The sequence below is a fragment of the Vidua macroura genome, chromosome 12 (assembly GCF_024509145.1).
Source record: "Vidua macroura isolate BioBank_ID:100142 chromosome 12, ASM2450914v1, whole genome shotgun sequence".
NCBI classification, from domain to species: domain Eukaryota; kingdom Metazoa; phylum Chordata; class Aves; order Passeriformes; family Viduidae; genus Vidua; species Vidua macroura.
The window spans coordinates 11979896-11995289 of NC_071582.1; positions in this window are offsets into that span (position 1 = coordinate 11979896).

The window sequence follows — 15394 nt, forward strand, 5'->3', positions numbered from 1 at the left end:
AGGCTTATCTCCCACACACAATTGGGAAACAGTATGGAAACTTGACCTCAGCTATGTGATGACCTAACAAAATATGGCAGTACGAGTAAAAACTTGAAACAAATCTGATGGTATTAACTCAGTGTCTTTGTTGACATCTTATCTCACCAATAACCTAATGTGTGGTGGGAAGGAATGAAATGTGTTCCTGTCTGAATGACCTGAAAGCATCTTGAGTGATGTTCGGACTAGATCAGCTGCAGAGAAGACATGCAGGCCACCCAGACAGACCAGACCTTGTGACTGCCCTCCAGAAGACTTTGCCTCCTTTGCAGTGCAAGGTAATAATTGGATCAGAGTGTGGCTTTAACATCTGCTGCTGGTTGATATCTCTGACTGGCCTTTCCAGCTTCAATCTGAGATACATTTTGAGCATTATTAATTTCCATGACCTAGTGTCAAAGTCTGATAGAGAAAGTGATCTGGTTGTGTTATCTTCCAGTATTTAATATCAGTTCTGGACAGAAACAGCTGGAAACAATATCACTTTTGCTATAATAAATTTTCAGAGGAATTTGTTGAAAATATCTCATATGTACAAAGAGGTGATGTCAAAAATAGACTTATAAACTGAAGGTGTAGAGGAAAAGCCACATGAGCAAACTGCTCGAGATGAGTACCCAATCCTGTTGTACATGACATATTCACGAGTAAATTCATATCTTAGAAAGTCATATGGAAATCTAGGTACAATTTCACCCCAAATTCTGAACCGAAATTTTCTAATTAAAATGAAGTCCTGTCAGATTATCTCATACTTACTATTTATTTATCATTAAACTGTGGATGGGTTCTGCAATATCTCTTCATGTGCAGCTGTCATTGATTTCAGTAGATGCTTAGCATGCAGAAACTTAGAATGAACTCTGAGTCTGCTCTAGTATCATGCACAAATTGTACTATATAAGCTTTTTCTCTGCTGGGATTTTTCCAACTTAAATGAAAGCATTTAACTCTTAAAACTGTTTTTGATTTAAAAAAAAGTACCTAGGCTGTCATTAGTTATTGCAGCATGCCATGAAATAACCACAAATGAAAGTAAGAAATGAGGAATTATTAACAACTGAAAGTGAGGCTTTATTTATAATTACCTAGTCAAAAAAGCATGACAATTTTGATGGGTCAAGTTTCCCTTCTCCTTTGATGAGATGAGGCAAACGAGTGTTGCCTGCCTATCTAGGAAATTCCACCAGCACTGTGTGCGCTGTCAGAGATTACACGGCAGATGAATGCTTCCAGAACCTCTCCAAGCAGCACTTGCATACTGGCAGGAAAAAAAAGTATCTCTTTGTTTTCAGCTTGGGAGGTACTAACAAAATATTTCAGCCATCTAGAGCAGCAATTTTAGGGTACAGAAATGGGGTAAGTCCAAATAAAAAAAATTAGAAAATAAATTTGCTCTCTTATTGGCCATGAAGTAATCTATATAAAGTGCTTTGCATATTTTTGCATGATAGAAGAATAAAAGGGGTAGAAGGTATGTGTATTGTTTATTTATTTCTGATTAAATACTGCAGGTAACCCTCTGACTAAAAGCGGGAACAGTACTGGCAAGAGAAAGCAGATGCATTTTTAACATGGTGGCAAAAGTTTTTATATGGGCATCTTGGAAAGTGGGAAGTGATATCTTGGTCATTCAAATATGCATACATAAAAAAAACACACCTCAAAAAACAGGTACAGAAATTCTGTTTCCCATTACTGCCACTCAGATTTCAAGAGACTCTTGAGTGAAAGAGCAACTTCCAAGAGGCTTTAGGAATTCAGCTTGCTTCCATTTTTTCATTAAATTATGAAACATTCCAAGGTCTTTCTATTCTCTGAGGCTATTGAAGGCTTAGAAAAAGGAAGGAGCTAAAATTCTGTTTCTAATTATTACAGTAATTTTGAATGAACAACTATCAGGTGATGAGAACCTGGTAACACTTTAATACATTCCCCGATTTTTGAAGATGGAAGCAGAAAAGAACTGGTGCAGTAACTGGAACTCAAATCTTTCTGAGATCTACTTTTCTTAGAGCAAATACCTAAAACTACTTAATGTTTCTTTCCTGAAAGTGCCAACATATAATACCAGATTTTCCACACTTCTGTATTTCTTGCACAGTAATGAGAAGTCTTTTTTTCTCCCTGTCTGCTTGAATGCCAGGAAATAATTTATAGTTCTTAATCCTTCATTAATAATTATTGTCACTAATACAGCAATCTGAGTCCTTTTAGAAAGTCACCACCAAAAGAAGAGTTTATTACAGATATGCTCTCTTAGGAAGCATCCAAGTTAAACACAAATTTAATCATACTTGATTATATTATTTTGAGGGTCTGACACTTTAGTTCACACACAATTATTTTCTGGATACAGACTCAACATCTGAGCAAAGACAGCATGTACTTCTGTAGGTATTTTACTGGCTCCCATTCTTGAATCTAGTATGAGGTGTCAAATAAAATATGGATTGTACTTGTCTTCAGTGTCAAAGTAAAACAAAAGCATTGTAATCAATTTAATCAGCAAAGAATTACATTCTTGCAAATGATAGTATCTCTGGCAGTGACAATTAGCAACTTCATTAGTGCAGTCACGCAGCTATTGCTGCTTCTAAGTGGAGGGGAAAGTTAGAGCTGCAGTACTCCCCAAGATGGACAATAAAGCACACATTCTCCTCTTTTTTATGTAAATCTGCATCTTCCTTTTGATCACCTGAAATGCAGGAAGCTGGTTTTGGTTAATAGAAATCACTGTCTTGCAAGAGGGTTATGAATAGAATATCATTTCAGCTTTGGTCCTTATCTCTAGTACTGCTCACTAAACTGTACCATTAATTTATAGATTAGAACATCCAAATTCCCAAACCCTTTTAGTCTAAAATTGCAGTGACATCAGAGGAAGGAAGGAAGGAAGAATCTTAATTTTCTTCCTTTAAAATGAATCATGACTGGGAAAGCATGATGCTAACCATTGTAACATCAATACAATGGTTACTGTTGCCCAGAGGCACCAGAAATCCATCTCCATTTAAAAAGCAGCTTCCTTGCCACACACACAAATGTATTCTCAGAATAGCAAAAAGCTGGAACAGGTGCAGAGGGCCAGGGAATTGCATGTGTACACTGGCATGTGGCAGAGGATCGGGCCAGAGTCCAGCTCTCTGACACCAGGCACTCTTCTACAACTTGAAACTTTATTTCCAAATATTTAATTTACACATTTATCTGTTTGCAATCAAAAATAATAATTAAAAAGAAAGTCCAAGTTAAACTCCTAAACTGACTAATTTCTTCAAGAAGATGCCAGAAAAATTTAATCTATCAAGGAATACAACTGACTGAATCCATACCAGCCCTAATTCCCTTTTCACTCTTGTGAATAGAGTAAAATAGCCATAAAAAATTAAATAGGAAAGCTGCACTACACAGCCTTTAAATTGTGAGGAAAAGTAACATTTCAACTTAGGTTATAAAATATTTCCCTTATTATGAAATATGGGCTAAATATACAATGAATTCTGAATTAACATGAATTTCCTTGGACTGAGTATGAAAACAATACATTGATTTTAAAAAGTCATTCTGTGATAGTGTTTAATTTTAAAACAAATCTGGCCTATTCCAAGAGTAGTTAATCAAAAGGGATTGATTTCTAACAGCTGTTATTGTTTGAAAAGTTAATATCTAGGAATTTTGTATTGATTTAAAAAGGCATCTGTTTCTAGAACGTGTAAAGCTTTGATAAAGCAGAGATAATTTATCTGCTTTCATTTTGTACAATAAAGCTGCTCTTAATATTCTTATCTTATAATATTGGATGTTAAATAGAGTGACTTTATCACATCATCAGTTTTTAAGGAAAATCATTGAAGTCAGGTGGGTTTTCTGTTTCAGAACAGAGGAATTATGTGATCCACTATCTTCTTGTAGTGAGAAAGTGAAAGAAAATTAACAAACAGAAAAGGTTGTAGTATGCCACTGATTTATGAATAGATTGCCCTTTAAGAAAACGAGAAATTTTGCTTTATAAACTAGCCCTAAATTTATATTTCATGATATCTACTTGGAGAAAGTGAGTGCAAACCAAATACTTCTTTTAGTATGTCTTCTACTTATCATCCAGCTTATTTACTCATTTATTCAGCATAATTCCAAATTGGCACCATGTACACAGAAAGAACAATTTTAGGAAAACAAACATTTATTGAGCCAAAGGAAAAATTGAACTAGCATCCATAAACAAGACAGTAGCATTTTTCAAAATAGGTGGAGCTAATTATTTTCATAGGGGAGAAAAGGAGGGGAAGTATTCTGAAAAAAATTGGCAGAAAGAACATCTGCTCTGACAATGAAGTCAAGAAGAGAACTGGGAAAAACTACATGCTTGAGGTGCAACCAGCTGAGCATTATATTGGGGGTGAGATGGGACATAAAAATAGTTCTTAAAAGTCACAGAAGTTCCATGACTTCATAACTTTCTGAGCCTTTATCCCATTCTAGAAATGTGTTTTATTTAACAATTTATATGCTGTTCCTAAGTACATGTACATAGAAAATCGAACAGATACATTCTTCTGTAAATAGCACCAAGAAAAGGAAAAATATGATGACAAGAGGGGAAAACCAGAAAGCAAAATGCACATTTGAGATACAGCCCAAGCAGTTGATCTCATTCTAAAACTTCCTGTAATGAGGCCACCTGCACTTAACTTCAAGATCTATGACTATATCACTTCATAGCCATGGAAAATGTACATCTCGTCTCTGTACTTTTCTTTCCCCAGCTATGATATCAAATTACAAGGACCTTCTCTGTCATTTCTCCAGAATGTCTGCTGCTTGCATATGGCTCTGGGTACACAGTCAGGAAACTCTTTTTCTGAAGAAAACCACCAAATATCAGAAATCATATATCTACATATAGGAAGCTTTATTTCCCTTTCATTATTTACAGTTATTCCTCAAGTATTCTGAAAGCATTTATATAGAACTTAAATTGTGATACATATGAGAAACATACTAGAGGAGGCACTTAAAGGAGACCACAAAAAAATTAAACCAAGGATCTGGTAAGACAAATCTGGTTTGTATTCAGGATACAATTTCAACATCAGAAACAATGCACACCATCTACAACCTGAAGAACAACCCAGACTGGAAACTTGTTTCAGTATCTACAGCTTGAAATTGGCTACTAGGGAAATCTAAATGTGCCAAAGGGACAGTACAGTGATTCTCCACCCCCTCCTTCAATAGAAAGAAAAATATTTTTTGATTCAAGAAACTCCTTTCAAAATGAAACATTCTAAAAATGGGAATGGTTTTTAAAATACAGATTAAATTCTGGAACTACATAGTGTCAAACAGGAAAAAAGTAAAACAAATAATTAAATCCAGTTCACAAAACCAACCAGGAATGTAGCATAAGTTCTAGTGAGAGCAAGGAATATGACTTGATAATCTTCTGGAGATTCTCTCTTGTAAATGGGTGGCTGAAAATATAACATTTCACCAGTTTAACGAACTCCATATTTCAAGATGCTGGAATAAAATTATGCAAAGAGATTCCCTCTGCCAGCATAAGGCTGTGATACTATATATACCCTGCACTTGTTCCTGGTTTATTTAAAAATGCAAACCAAAAACTTAAGTGATGAGAGATATTACAGCTCCCCTGCTTTAGTGTGCAGTCATTGGATATCCCTGACCTGATATTCTGACCTTGAGCACAGATCATTCACAGAAGTTCAGACACAGAATTTCAAAAGCTTAGCTCCTCTGAAAATTGCATTGCTTTGCTCTGATGTTTTATATAATTTATTCTCTTAGAACTATGAAGAAAATGGCTTGTTTTATTCTACAGAATAAAACCATGGAAGTGTTAAGATACTAACCAGTTGTCGTAAAATAGGAAAATAAGTTGATAAATTAAGAGCAGAGTTTCTTAGAGAACTAGAGAGACCTGCTGCTGAGTTTCACGTGCACATCTTCTCCATACTCTCTTACCAAGAACACAGACCTTTAGGAGGATTCCACTAACAGTGTCTGCAGTTATTATTCTCCAAAACATAACCATTCCTATCTAAAAACTGATTTTGCAAAATTTTAATGTTTCTTTTCATTTTGGGCTTTAGCTCTTCCTAACACCAGGTTAGAAGAGAAAGAAGGTCACGACTATCAATTATCACTTGTAAATTTAGTCTCTAAAATAATTAATGTATAATTCTTTCATCCTGTCAGGAATACCACTCCTTACTTGATCATACCAATTTAAGATATGCTACAACCTTCTTCATTAAGAAACTTCGCTGAAGAACCAAGGTAGAAGCAGGTGTATATCAAAGAGATGATTACAATAAATATTTGGAAGGCTGAATGAAATTTTTAGATAGCTCTGATAACAGAGGATTCTTTCTCAACAAATAGGAGTATGTTCTGCCCACCTCTCAAAGCTATTTTTAAAGGAGAGCCTCTTCAGTTTATTTTGCTATCTTATGGAATTCTAGTCTGGAGATGGGTTCAGAATGATACACTTTAAAGTGGCAATGCCACTATGAATGTGACTGAGAGGTCCACACTTCAACAAACACCTTGTCAGCAAAAGTATTGGGGGTAGCTGATTTGCTGGACCATCCCTGTGGAAATTGCAGAGATACAAAACTTCACTTTTCCATAATTGCTAAATATGCATTACTTAGAGAAACAGTAGAAGTCTCCCCTCTTGGTTGCTGGCTTAAACCAAGACAGGAAATACAGAAAACAAGTCCTACCACTTGAAGGTGGTTTGGCAGCCCATCTCAGTTTATGTGCTAGCACAGCTTTGTAATAAAATAACCACTGTCGCTTTCTGGCGGTCCTACCATATATGCTGAGTATTGAATCCACTAACAAAGTGAAGAAAAACAAGAGCAAGACCTCCAACTCTGTCACCTCTAGAGGCAGAACTAGGTCAAATAAAAGGCAGAAATAAAGATATCTAAACCAGCACTGGGGTTGTTTTACCCAACCTCTTTGTCAAGTGATTGCTTCAGTTTGCACAACTGTCAGTTTTGCACTGTCTGTAAGTACTGAAATGCTCAGACACTTCAGGAATTGCTGACGGTTCGAAGGGTTCACCTACGTGGATGTCAGATATTCTCTGTCATGAGGACCCAGGGTGAGTTTAATCTACAAAGAGATCAGTTGGCCAACATCATTAACACACTTCTACAAACAGTGGATAAAACAGTTTTAAATTACCAGAAGTTGCATCATTACAGATTATTATTTTAGCATTGTTAGCCTTCTATAATATGATGTTGCTCCCACTGGAATACTGATTAAAATAGGAACCAGATGTGCTTTTCATGACCAGATTGAAAAAGATAAACAACTAGAAAATCAATTCAAATAAAAAGGATGCCCTGGGGGTGTTTCTCGAAACTGAAGAGGGAGAGTGTACGTATCTTGTAGAAGGGTGGGGTAGGAACTGAAAAACACTCAAACCCAGAAATCTCCTCTTTCATAAAAAAAAAAAAAAAATCCCTAAGAAACATGAAGCAATCTAGTTCTTTAGACACCTATTTTGATTATACTCCAATGCACCATTATCTTAAAACCGGGTGTACCGGCCAACACTAAACAAAGAAAAATCGCTATTTTCAGTTTTGCTCATAAATCCACAAGAAATAAAGCTCACAGGAAAAAGTCTAATTTACATTTAGACCTCAGCTTTGGTTTACTAGACTGTAAGTAAGATAATTTTTTGGAACCTACATATCAATCTTCAACTCCAGAGAGGCATTAAATGGAAATCTTTGTGCCAATCCTGATGGGAGCTCTTTTTCTGCTAAATGCAGGCCAGTATCTGCAATCTTGAAGATTAAGTATGACTTAATGGCACTGTTTTGCAGAGTAGACCATCTGTTTCTTTACACGGAATAAAAAAGAACAAAATTTTGAGTCACAAAGGAACAGGGATCACAAACCACAAAGAAAAATAAAGGACCACTCCTCAACATCACAGATTCTACTGCAGATAGTGTGGCCCTAATGAAGCCATATTTTTCCCTTTGAACCTTTACATCTAGGCCAGGAAACAGAGACCAGTGAAGAGGGTGGCAGTTTCCTTTCGCAAGCATTGAGAAGGGATTTCTTCATTGGGTAAATAATCATTTCAAAAATAGATTTTAAAAAATTCTCTCTCACATATCTACCCTATTTTCAAAAGAACTAGAAGAGAGACTGGGTTAGCCCTGTTCAGCACCAATTCTAATGAGCACTGTCCCAGTAGTGCCATTTTGCTGCAGCTGAGTGTCACTTACAATGGGAAATGCACAAGCCACACAGTCAGAACTGCAAAACTTGAAAGAGCACACCATATAAAGGTAGAAGGGATAACTTAGAAATAACTTATCTCTTTTAGCATCTTACTTATCAACTTATCAGCATCTTACTTTTTGGGTGAACAAAGCTTCATGACCATGCAGGTACAGTAACCATTCCATCCCTAGAAGAAGTCCTTCGCTGCAGGTTACCAAGGCCAAAATACAAATTTTGAAATGAAAGATTTCATGCACTACAGCCTAATACATATTTGATTTGCCAAATTATGTTATTTCTCTTAGATATATTTTGAAAAAGCAACAGAGAGAAGAAGAGAGGATTTGTATGAGAAATTCCTTGATCTCTTCTGTATCTTCTCAAACTGACTTCCAAGGCTCCCCTATTTGCTTGCTCCCATTTCTTCTGACATACTGCATACATTAGGATCTCCTTACTTTCCTCTGTTCTGTCTTGTATCTCTCTCCCTCTTCCTGAGAGCTCACCAATTTTTGTCCATTATTTCTTCTCTTCCACAATTTATAATGCTTCTAATTTTCCTCTTGCCACGGCTGGTTCTCCATTCTCTTCCACATGACAGCACCTCCTTGTACATTAACAGCCCTTTTGGGATACTTCAGGAAACCCATCACTGCCTTCATGCAGAAGTTTACAGAGTACTCAGACAATAACCTTCCTGAGAAGCAGCACTAGTGAATGTTGAAAGACTGGTATTGGAACAAAGGTCCCTTTTCTGAGACATTCCCAGCTACATTTGAGATGCTGGTGCCAACTGTGTAAATCAGCAATTACAACTATCAATTACTCCAATATCAGAAGAAAATTAAGATCATAAAGTCAAACATAGAATTTTGGAAACACCAGAATTAACATTTTTCATGAAGCCTTACTTCAACTCGTGTGGGTACACAGCTAATCCTTCTTTGCATTACGACATTTTTTTCCACATCTATATAACGTGAGACTCCTATACCTTTTTTTGCTTTTGAAGTAATGGCTGTCAAAATCATGTTGGTATTGGGGATTATTGATAAAACCTCACAATCCTCACAGAAGAGTCAGAATTGTAACAAGCTCCTAAATTTCAGGACATGTTGAGAGAGCTGTCTTTTCCTCCACAGGTTTCTCATCAATAAAAGCTATAAAAAGTGTTAGTCACCATTAGGAATAATGGGGAAGGGCACAGAACACTTACTTGAGGAAAAAAACCAGAATCTGTAATTTAAGATTATAGAACACATGTTCAATTTGATAAACCATTCATCAGAGACTTTTTAGAGACCAAGAATTCATACCAGACACTGCCAACTTATTGTTCACGTCTAACAATGCTATGAAACAAACAAACAAACAAAGGCATGATCTTCAGAGAGGAATTTTATTGAAATGTGGTTGACTAGCAAAAAACTGCATGTCAAAAAAATTTTTTAAACAGCTTTTCAGTAACTTCCCTTTAATATTTTCATCTGCTTATTCTGGAGCTTTCAGATAACTGGATTAAAAAACCCACAAAAACTTGCTCAGTTGATTGCAGTGTCAAGGGACTACCACATTTTGTACCTCAGCATGATGGAGTTTAGCACAGTGACTTCAGCACTGGAGCCAATACACAGAGCCAGTGTGAAAAAAGTTTTCACAAAGTCATGTCAATAGAAGTTTTCTACTCCAGAAAAGACCTCTGTTGCAATAACCTACTGTCAAGCATGGCAGAGGTAACAGAGATGCAAGAGGTACTCAAACTAAACAGATGCTGCACTCAACCCAATATCATAAAAGGCTGATGAAGGGAATTTACCACTACACTAGACAAATTCCTATCAGAGAATCAAGTTTTCCCTCCTCTTTTATGGGTGAGGAAGGAATACACAGATTCTTCAGTCACAGCTCTTTACCCCACTCTTTCTATCACCTCCCAAATGTTCCACATTCCAGCTTCACAGAACAGTAATATTTAGGTTTGTGGACAATACTTTAGTTGCAATGGACAGTCTTTGTCAAAGCTATGAAAAACTAGCAACTGGCATTACTGTTAAAAGGGTAGAAATTATTTTAGTAATGTGATAGTTATGACAAGCAAAGTAAGGCAGGAGTTGGAAGGCAGATCAGAACAACATCAAGTCTGATAACAATCTGTTTCAATGCCTGACCCTCATCAGTCGCTGACAAAATTCAATCCTTGCTGATGCCACAAGCCAGGTAAATAATCATCTAACAGAGCAACAGCTGCACTGGCATTTCAACTCTTAGAAGCACAGATATTCCCAGAAAGAAGGGATCACTCCTGCAATCTACAGAACTATACGTACAGAGGAGCAGGATGGTTCATATTGCAAATAAACAGCACTATCTGGTAACCCTCAGTCTAGGCATCTTTAAATTACAGCCAGTTTGAAATCAATAGTGTCCCTTCTTGTGTAACTCTCTTGAGGGAGCTCTGAAAGAAAATGCAGTTTTGACATAGCCTCAATTTGCCCTTTGAATGCAAAGGTATTTTGACACTTTCTTTTCTTCCTTTTTTAATTAGCAAAACTGGCTCACCAGTCCATGCCCACACCAGATGCCTCAGGAATGATGTTGACATGCTCGTTGTAACCCTGCTCTTGATATGCTGAACTGCACTCAGATCCTAGCACTTCACATCCTTCTTTCACACCCTTACCAGATTATGAAATGACTATTCTGGCCTGAATTTACATAGGAATTAGTAGGATATCATGGACTTCATTATCAGTAAGTGAGGGAATGGAAAAAGTGAAGGAATGTGGTGGAGTTCACTCTGTAAGCCAATTACTAACACAGATTCCCTAGGAACGACACCCTTTTATTAGATTCCCTCAGTTTAGCAAATGCTTATCTACCATTCAAATGGCAAACAGCTGGAAAACCTTACATTTTTGGGACTAAGTGGTGTCCCTGTCTCTGACAAATGGGTAATAAATAAAGCAATCATTACAGAGAATTGCTCTTACTCTGAGTCAACTGGTGAGTTTTGAACTCTACAAGGACCCCAGCTTTACAGGGGAATAGGGTAGCTTCCCCATAGGTTATTTTGCTTTTAGAACACATGTTACAATAGCCCATATAAATAGCTGAAAGTTAGCAAGGTCTTACTCCAGCTGTTTCTCAAAGTAAAATAATAAATACACAGTAGTAATCCAGTAGCATTTTTGCCATACACAGTCCCACCTTTTGTTATTTTCTATTTGATGCACTGATTGTACCAACCTGCTTTATTGCCTTTTGTACAGAGAAAGCCACTGAAAAAATGTCAAGTTAAATTTCAACACTGATAAATAATAGAGAACCATAAAGAAGGAATTTACATTAAACCTTGGGTGAAATCCTGGACTCACTGAATTATATGGAGATGCCAAGAGCTTAGTTTGATAAACGTGGGTTTGGTTGAGTGTGTATGTACTATGACAGAGACTAGGTTTTATCATAATTGTTCTCCTCATGATTTCCCCCCCCCGATGAATGCATGGGATGGATAGCTAGAATTTGTGCCTTTTGAGTATTTTTACAGCATTAAGAATGTTTCAGTGTACAGTGTGTATATATGTGAGCCCAGGTTTTTAGAAATCAATCACAGGAGCATTTTTACACCTACAGTATACAACAGAGGCAGTAGATATTGGATGTATCACACCTATTTAATTGGAGACAGTTGTAGAAGGTGACTCTAAGCACATGGATTCCACAAATCCAGGTCTTAAAGCTGGTTCTTATCCAACCATCTGTGTATATAAAAAGATGCTACGAGTTATTTATTTTGGAAAAAGAATATACTTAAAGTCAGGCAGAAGAAATCACTGCATGGTTAAGTATTTTGGTAAAATAAAAATTTGGCTACAAATGTATGGATCACTTCAGAAAGAGAAGAGAGACCTCTGAACATCATACCTGGTAATAAATAAGATTAACCAAATGGGTCTCCTCAGTATTTTCTCATACCAGTTCTCTATTTTTTATATTTCCACCAAAAATGTACTGTTACAGTCCTGCATCAAGATGTGAGGTTATGATAAACATAGCCTGAGTGTCCTGATGTCACCACAAGTAGAATCTCCTGAGGCTGAGGGTTATTAAGCTATGAATAACAAGAAGATCTAACATAACTATTCCATTCAGAAAGGAAGGACTCATCTGGCTGTCGTTGCATTCTATTTTTATTCTATCTCCTTCAAAAGTCAGTATCATGATACTCCATTGTCCAAGTGAAAAAAAGCCTAGATGGATTTACCTTTAAGTTTACTATTGACTGAGCTAAGGTATTCCCAGTCTTTGTTTTCCCTAAAATAAGCTATATAAAACATATTTGCTGTAACTAATTAAAAGAAAAGGAATTAGTTATGTAGTAGTCAAACTATTTGATAGTTTGAGCGGGGTTTTTTTCCCAAGTATCTACCACATCCCATTCAATTTTTCCTGTAGATTTAAATCAGCTCAATATGATCTGGATGAATAGGAGGAAACAAAACAAACAAAAAAAAAAAAAAAAAAAAAAAAAAGAATGATGTTGAAGAGATCTGTTTTGAAAATTGCTTGGAAAAAACTGCTGTTGTATTTTCAATATGATTTTAATAACCCATACCAGTTACCAAAACCAGAAAGACATTCTTATAGTCAGGGAGACAAAGGATTCATAGTTAGAGTTTTTAATCTCAGCCTTACAACCTGAAAAGATAAGTCCAAACTGGGGTGCAATATTCCTTGTCTCTCTTGTTTTTAGCACCTCGTTATATGAGTTTATTTTCCACACATGTTGCTGTGTCTCTCAGATACTGCAACATTGATCAAAGATTTGCTCAAACTCTAGCACTTTTCTTGTATCTTTTGCATGTAATAACAGTCAGCCTTGATCTGATGCTGATTTCTGAGACCTGGAAACTGTGGATAAGGATTGAACCACAAGAATATTTAGCACCTTCACATCCATGGTATTTTTCCCTGGGACCTTCCAATCCCAGTTTAGCTATTGCTGCAGGGCATTAAAACCCAAGATCTTGGGTTTAAAGTCAGATACAGAGATTTTTATCTTCCTACTGTCTTAAACTCTGCAAGTTCTGGGAGATGTTCTAAAGCAAATTCTAAATAGATCAGGAAACAAGGAGGAAGAGAATGATTAAGTTTCCTAGCAGTGATGTGCTGCCCTAAGGACAAACTGGACAAAATGGAGATTTTTTAAAAGTCACATTCATGACCTAATGGCACAGTTGGGCAATAAATTTGCAGCAGGCCAGCCTGGAGATGAAGAAAGCATGGGACCTTGTGCTCACGTTTTCATCTGAAAGGACAAAAAGTAACTTCCTATGTAAGGAAAAAGGGAAAAAGTAACTTCCTATGTAAGAAAATTTATATAAAGTTCTATTTTAACTGGAGACCAATGAACAATCTTTACAATCAGAAGCAAAGTGCTTGCAATTAATTTCCACTTTCCTTTTCAGCAAGTGCACTGTAACAATGCTGCAGAAAACTCTTATCAACAGGAAGGAAGCACCAATGCATGCATTAAATATTAAAGGATGGCTTACAGCATGTGCAGTTTGCACAGTTCCACGTTTCCTGTGGTCCTGAAACCTGAACACATCACCAAAGAAACAGAAAATCACAAGCATTTTAGGTGGAAAATTTCTATATATTATTAAAGATGTGCTTGGGATTGTAATCCAAATATCTGGGCATGTACTTTGTTAAACAGATAGAATACCAAGTGTCAGTCAAGCTAAATCTTCTCTAAACCTAAACCAATTCAATTTGAGAGAGATATTAGTTATGCTTGATTCATCAGATGCATGTCGGGCCATTCAGAGGCTTGGCAACACATGCAGAGAAGACTGATGTACACACCTTCATTAAAAGATACAGAATTGGACTTGTTGCATAGCAAGACATAAACATATGTAATTAAGAAAGACTGCAGCTAAAGCACAGTGGAAAGATATTATTCTATAATTACAAAATACAAGGATATGAATGTTAGCAGCAATAATTAAAGAGTAACTGCATTGTTCACCAACTAAAATTAGAGCTAGTGCCTTATCTAAGCCACTTCTCATTTATTCTTAACTACAGAAGTTTCCAGAGATCTGAAGTGAGGCACCACTTAAGAAAACTCACTTACAGCAAGTGATTTATTTTTTCAGAGCCAAGAGAAATACATGCCTATGCCTGGACCATGAATAGCTCCAGCTTTCTGGAACTGAAACCTCAGGTATGTATTTTTTCTCCTGGTACTAACTGTCAGGAACAGTAAGTTGGCAAGGAAAAAGAAAAATTCAAACCAGTATGGATCTGAAAGTGCAGGTTGTTATTGAACATAAAAGACCTAGAATATTTACAAAAACATTTCTACTTGAATCCTATTTTGCTGAGTAAAACACAGATTACCTTTTATCCTTGATTGCTTTCTTTATAATACACAAGAGATAAGCCTTTTGAATACCATGAATTTTTTTCATTGCTATCATTCTGAATTCAGACTGTGGAATGGGTCAGAGAACATGCTGATATAAATCCAGCAAACGTACTGCAAAAGCTACAACTGGGATAAGTCACTTCAGTCCCCACTCCTTGTCAGAATGGTGACATGGGTTGACAAGACAGAAGTCAAACTGGAGAGAGCTGTGATCACAGTTTACAAGAGTTAACTAATGACAGCCACTTCTTTGTGTATCAGCTGCAGGTACACAGCCTTTGAAAGCCCTCAGCAGCACATCTTTCATATCAGAAAGGTGCATATACTGAGTCTCTTGCTGAAGTAGGAAAATGAGGCTGAGCTACAGAACACAGAAAACAGCCCACTATGCTGAAATGGAGATAACAAGAAAAAATCTATCAACTGTGGACTATGTGTGAAAATGGTTTAAAAAGAATGCAAAGCAAGTGACAAATGGGACTGATCAATGTGAGTGCTGACAAGGAGGCTGTTGATGTAAAGGAAGGAAATTACTCATTCCTCTGTGTATAGGAAAGGCTGAGTACTACAAATTTGCCTGGTGTGCCTTTTTGTTAATTTTGGATCAGTCCAGTGAAACACCCTGTT